Consider the following 6,558-nt stretch of genomic DNA (forward strand, 5'->3'; position numbering starts at 1 on the left):
GGGTGGGCCAGACAGTTGGTTAGCAAGTTTAAGCTCATTTGCTAAATAACATCCTGCAACAATGGGAAAACAGGTATCTAGCGTGTGAACAAATGTGAGTAAAAATTACTGCCTGTGAATGTGGAAAATTATTTGGCCGCACCGGATGTCTGACACCTCTCATCACAGCTTATGAACTTATACCATCAGACTCAAAACTCCCTATACATCTAACCTTAAATACAAATTACATTTTAATCTGCAAAATGCAAGCAAACAGACAAACTAACCAGAGTTTGGTAAAACAGTGAAGTATTAATTTTATTTTATATCACTAAGCTACGTCAACTAGCAGTGTACTGGATACTTATGTGATGCACGACGCATGAGTAAATGCATTTTTAACCGTAAAAGATAGGGTTATTTCATTGCATATTTATCTGACCTTTATGACACAACCATTATGGTGTTTCTACACTAGGGGCACACAAAATTATTTTTGCCAGTGAGAAATGCAAGAACTGGGTTTGAATGTTATATTAGACAGTGATGAAATTAAAAAGAATGGTAAATCTCAAAATTGTATTCATGTACCTCTGGTACCCCTAGGGGTACACGTACCCCAGTTTGGGAAACACTGCTCTAGGGCAAATATTTTATCACTCGGTGTCTATTTGTAACAAGGCTAAAAAGTTATCTACAGATTCAAAATATGCATAGAGAGAAAAAAAAAAAATTAGCTAGAGAGTAATTGCCAATAGAATTATTCAAATTTGTTTCATAAAATTGACTAGTCTGTTACACTGATGAACAAACTTACAAATGCCATGTTTGTAAGAACTTTAAGTTAACAAAATGAAAATTTTTTACAGACTCTAATATAGCTACAGAGCCTAATTCAATTTAAATATCATTATTCACAAATAAACATTTATCGTTTCTTGTTGAAACAGGGTTTAAGTTGAAGCCTGACTTTCTTCACATTCTCTGGTGATTTTTCTGTCTAAATAAACTCAAAGCAGTAGAAATGGATGTTCTCTGTGTCCTAAAGAAAAATAAATGCAAAGAAATAGTCTAAATCAAACAGCTCTCATGCATCAAAAATAATAAACTATAATCTAGATATCCTCCATTGTTATCTTATTGCAAAAACTAGAAAGAACTGGATTTTTTTATATATATACAAATATATATTCCATTATTGATTTATTGATACTTGCAGGAATGCAAATAAGATATCCTGAAGAACAGTTATTGAGTTGGCACAATCAACACATGATTATCAACACTGTCCAAATTCTGTTTTCCCTCATACTGCTCTGCACATCTCTGGGTGAACCAATAAGACTGACCTACAAAGTTACTTTATTAAACAGCCTCAAAAACTACAATAATACATCATTAAATTGAAATCTCAACGATTTAGTTTCAACAAGAAACAAGTACTCTAGAATTCAATAAACTGGAACTTAGGACGGGCGGCCATTTGTATCAAACCAATTGGATCTAAATAAAAAGGTGAATAACCATCTTGAAAAACTAATAATGGGTTATAAAGTCATTCATCTTATATCCCCTATATGAACTGGCCTGGAGAGAGCCACTGGGTGGACAATCTGTTAGGGTATGAGCAGCCTTTTCATAGGAGTCATTGGATTAAATGATTGCTCTGCTCTCTGTACAGTCAAATAGAGGCTAATATATGATGCAATTTCACAAGACCCGGTGCAAACACTGTTCCCTCATTAAGTTCTCTCTAAGTTGGAACAGTATGGAAAATGCTAATAAAAAACAAACAGAAGTGATTTGTAAATTCGATTCAGCCTGTGCTTTATTGAACGCACAACAACACATTATTGTATTTTTTACCTTGTGAAACTTCTGCAGTAATGGTGCCCTCACGGATGTGCAATTTTCCCATGTCATGGGCATTGACACACCCCCATACAATGACAGACACTGGCATTTGGTCCTGGCGCTAATCACAACTTGGATTGTCCTTTTTATTTTGGTCCGGAGAATGTGACGGTTGTATTTTTCCAAAGAAAATTTGAAATGTGCACTCGTTGGCAAGGCCGTGGGAAGTAGGGGTGCTGCAGTGTCAAGATGGTTGTTCTTTTCTTCTTGTCAGTGTTTTTTTTTTTTATTATTTTAATAAACACATTAAAACATTTTGGATATGTTTTCCTAAAAACTGTATGCTTGAGGAAGTCTTGAGAAATAATTTACAACACTCATAATTATTTATATATCACAAGGGCCTTCATCTCAACAACCCCTGAACACTAAGCCGCGTTTGGACTATTTTAACTATCGGAGCACCTAGCCGTGCATCTCATGGTAATGTTTTGATTTATTATAAGCTGCCCTGAGCAATTTATAATACAAAAAACACAGTTGTCAGTACCTTTTAACATTACACTGTGTATTTTGGGCTTTTGAACCTAAAATGTGGGTATGTTGTCTAGTGAACTGGTAGTTACAAGACTGGCATACATTTGATTGATATTGTAGCGCATTTAAAGATTATGTGCAAGTGTTATGAATGTCCTAATAATATAATGCACTTAAGTAAGATTGTGCTTTCGTGTTGGATGATAAGGGGAATGCCACCCTTTTGGGGGGGTTCAGTGTGTGCATGTTCATGGCATACAGGGGTGTGAGAGAGAGAAGTGAGGGAAAGGTTTTGAGAAAGAATAGTCTGTTAACTTTGTGTTGCCACTTACCTGTTGTATGGCCAAGAATAAATCTCAGAAAAGTAGAACGACTGCACTCGTTCATTAACAGTGATTGTTACAGTAATATAGTAGCCTATGCTACATTTCAAGGTGATGTTATGCTAAATATATGTAATGTTTTTATGTAATATAAGAAGAAATGTTCCTTGAAACCTGCTCAAACTTGTTAAACAATTTTCAGAACACCCACTCCAAACTGTGCATTAAGTCTATTTGTCTGTGCCAGTGCTATGTGTGGCTCTTAAAAAACCCATGTACTGTACATAGGGTGACCAGATGTTCTGATAAAATTGGGACAGTACCGATTTTACAAATCGTGCCTTTTGTCTAGATAATCAGTCTTGACCATTGCTGTGCTTCGTGCTTTTTCTGAATTGAAAAACTTACAATGAATAATGAAAATCGTTCATTTCCGAAGTCTCTGTATCAGCTGTGATTTCTTTCCACTGTGCTTAAATTTCGCACTTAATTATCCCCCATCCAAAATCTGATGTCTTTCAGCCCATAAAGTTTACTCATGTGCTTGAAGCCAAAAAACAGGGAAGGAGAAATGATAACAGCACAGATCCAGGTAATCAAATAGCAAAAAAAAAACAAAAACAACAATTAAAAAACATCCCCTTCCTAATATACATCCTCTGACAAATCATCAGTAAAATTGCAACCCTGAGTCAACGTGCCATGTGATGTCATAAACCACTATACGGATGGGATTTGTTTTATATGTGACAATGTAATGATTGCCAGAGCTTCTCACTGATTTTAATCCGGTCCAAAATGAGCATATCAGTATTTTTGTTTCATTGCCAGGAATGCGCATGACAATAAAGATTACTGTGTTTTTATCTTCTATAAAAATGCCCTAAAAATAACCCAGTTCAAGGTGGACCTCTGCAAATTGACATGCTGGTAAAAAGCCAGTGAATCTGTGCTGTCTGTGAGCACTTTATTGTTTCTGAAGTTCTCTGTGTCTAAAGTCATTGGTCAAAGACAGCCGAAAACGAAAAGACGTGCTTCACATCCTCAAATAAACTCTTAAGAAAAACATACATCAATCCATATAGGGTATGCAACAGCCAGAGTTAACTATTTAAAGAGAAAGAAAGGATCATATTTTCCATTCTACATAGAGTGTAGCCCTGCATTTTGGGATATATTTTCCAGAAGTAGGCTATAAATAAAATTACATAACTTGAATGTATTGAATGTATCTTTTTTTTTTAATTCAGAGAATAATAGAGCATTGCAATCTGTTGCAATTTGTCAAATATTCCAGTACTTCTAATAAACCCATTATGCACACGTTTAAATAAATTTTCCTCATAGATCAATAACGTGAAACGACAGTTTAAAAGCAGTATATACATTTAATGAAACCACTTATTGCCGTGAGAATTGACGATAAGAGAAATCAGTGGCACAACTAGACAGTGTTGATGTATAGCTTCTGCTTTGCAAAGTGGATGAAGCGACGAAAGGTGTTCAGTTGGTGTTCGGTTTATCGAAGTATTCCCGAGCCCATGTCGTCATATCATTATAGATGAATGACGGTTTTTAAAATAGTTACATCCAAAGTATCGGAGATCACATGCATTCAGAGGTGGTTTTCGGCCTCGCCCTTTACCCACCAAGATTTGACCAGATTCCTTGAATTTAACTTTATTGTGCAGTGTAGAGGGTGAAATGCCCCAAATACATCCAATTTTTCTTAGGGGAACATTGTTCGCAAATGGACGCATGAACCTCAGCAGTGAAGCGAGACAGCTGGATATGTGCAGTACTAAAAACTGTAGCACATATCTTATCTCTGATAGGTGAACAAACTTTATAGCAACTAATTAGTGGTGCACCTATCAGAAAATTTTAAAATGTAATACAGCAACGTGTGAATCAAATTTACACAGCGCTCCTTCTTGTTTTTATTAACCCCATTACCATTAGAGGAAATATATTTACTGAACAACTTAAATCCCAAACTTGACAATGCACCAAGGAACAAATGCACATTTTCAAATCTACTGTCCACTTCTGCAATTTTAAGAATGGCCCTGTAAACAAAATAAAAGGAGCAGATTGGTGAAACCCTACATAGTATAGACACATCGTTTTTTTTGGTGAACTTTATGTTGCCAACTATAAAAATCAATTAAATAGAATGAAATTACCCCTTGACCAGCACTCTGATTGCTTCTGCCAAAAATTCAACAAGATTTGTCCCCATAAGAGAAAGGCAGAACACAGCAATATCTACTGTGGAATAACAGAGGCACATGTGAAAAACAATGGCTAGTGGCATAACAAATCAAGGCATTTCTGTGTAATTTAAGATTAAATTATAGATATTATTACTCACCTTTGCACATGCAGAGGCAAGTTCACAAATTGGAGCAAGATCAAAATAGTGCACTTTATTTTTTTACAGTCCCCACAACCAAAGTCTGCAACAACTAAAGAAGCTGGTCTGAAAAACTGACAAAACAGCAAATTATAAGGCATCCTCCTAATAATGCACTGTAACCTGGAATGTCGTATAGTCGCGATATGCAGAAAAGGACAGCAAACACCATGCATTTCATTCTGAATATTTCCTTGAATACTTGACAGCGTACTGCTGCTAAAAACGTTTAAAGCTTTTAAAAAAGTACTGAATTTTCTTAATTTGTATTTTTTGTTCTATTATTTCTATTTTATATATTTAAATCTTATCCCCTTTTCTCCCAATTTGGAATGTCCAATTCGCAATACTTAGTACTTACTCCTGGTGGTGCGGTTACTCGCCTCAATCCGGGTGGCAAAGGACAAGTCTCAGTTGCCCCTGCTGTTAATGGTGGCGATGGAGCCTTTTCTTTTTTTACTATCATATGTAAAAAAATAATTAACATAAAGACACTAAACAAAAGAATTAATTAGAACCAAACTTATTCTCATGCTGTTGGAAATCTACAAGAGTCTCTCACCTTTGGTGAATATAAGAAATAATTGAATCCACAGGGTTTGCAGGCCTGCTGTGTAACCCTTGTGGTAAATCCCAATGGCTTCATGGTCCTGTTGAAACATGCGTTTGGCTTCACCGCTGATTGACGTGTAAAGAAGCTCATTGATGTGGCGGAATCGAGCAGCTTCTAATCGCTTCTCCATCTTTGACCTTAAAGCACTTGAGCGATCGAGAGTGTTTGCTCTTCGTCACCCTTTGACGTCACCGTTTTGTCCTTTGGTTCTTGATCCTCTGTGACTTTATTACTTTCATCAGTTAGAAGCGACTTTATGACGCGATTTGTCTGCCTGTAATTTCGATTTCTTTTTACATTTTGCATGGTTTCCCTTTATCACCCCCTTCATGTGAGACTTTATTGTTGCTAAGAGAGTCATCTACTATTCTAGGTTCTGCACACAAAGTTTTATGTGCTATAGATTTTATGTGATCGGAGCTCATACTTGAGTCTCAGCATTGATTTTCAGCATTGTCCATGACAGAAGAAATGTCATTCTCTTCACAAGACTTATTAATTGTTTTGGGATGGCTTGTCATTTTTTTGCACTTTTTGTACTCATCTTGTGTTTGAACTAAGGCTTCCTCCTTGGCTTTGGCATTATTAGCACCTGTTGTTTTCGGTCGATATTTGTTCTTCCAATGTCTTTTTTTCTTCATCCTGTTCCTCCACTGTTTTCTGCTCAGCCTTTTCTCTGTTTGACTTTTTTCTTTTTCAATTTGAGCCCCTTTTTGACACTTACCTACTTTTTGGACTCTTGTGACATCTTAGAACTTGTGAACACAACACTAATGTGAATAGACACCAACTATTTTATTATTTGCTCTCACTGGTTTCTTTTATATTCTTTT

At 36.0% G+C, this 6,558-nt stretch overlaps 1 pseudogene; it reads right to left on the reverse strand.

Moving 5' to 3' along the window:
* Positions 1 to 910: 910 nt before the first annotated feature.
* Positions 911 to 6,031, reverse strand: LOC127631660 (ribosomal RNA-processing protein 8-like; annotated as a pseudogene).
* Positions 6,032 to 6,558: the final 527 nt, after the last annotated feature.

The sequence above is a fragment of the Xyrauchen texanus genome, chromosome 38, assembly GCF_025860055.1.
Source record: "Xyrauchen texanus isolate HMW12.3.18 chromosome 38, RBS_HiC_50CHRs, whole genome shotgun sequence".
Lineage (NCBI taxonomy): Eukaryota > Metazoa > Chordata > Actinopteri > Cypriniformes > Catostomidae > Xyrauchen > Xyrauchen texanus.